We start from the raw sequence: 398 nt of genomic DNA, 5'->3' as shown, positions 1-398 counted from the left end.
CTCACGCACACCACAAGGTACCTTTGATCACTGTATAACAGTGGACTAATATTGCAGTACAGTCAATGAACAATATTCCACAGAGACTTTGAAATACTTTATCCCTGGATTGGGGACTTTTAGACTTGTACCTGGACAATACTGACTTAATGAAGTGGCTTCTCATTTAGAGTTAGTCATATAGAGCACAAGTATTTAAATACTTTTAATGTTATTTTACTTTTGGTTTTTATTCATTTTAATTATTACTAATATTTTTGTCAACATATATACTGCACTATTGTTATCTTGTGTATCTGTTGGCTCACATGGACCCTGTGAGTCACAAACGCATAACGCTGAATATTTTAATATTAATAAATTTATATTATTGATTCAATATTCATGACCCTGAGCCC

This window comes from Hyla sarda, chromosome 5 (assembly GCF_029499605.1).
Source record: "Hyla sarda isolate aHylSar1 chromosome 5, aHylSar1.hap1, whole genome shotgun sequence".
Lineage (NCBI taxonomy): Eukaryota > Metazoa > Chordata > Amphibia > Anura > Hylidae > Hyla > Hyla sarda.
This window is presented reverse-complemented; position numbering follows the sequence as displayed.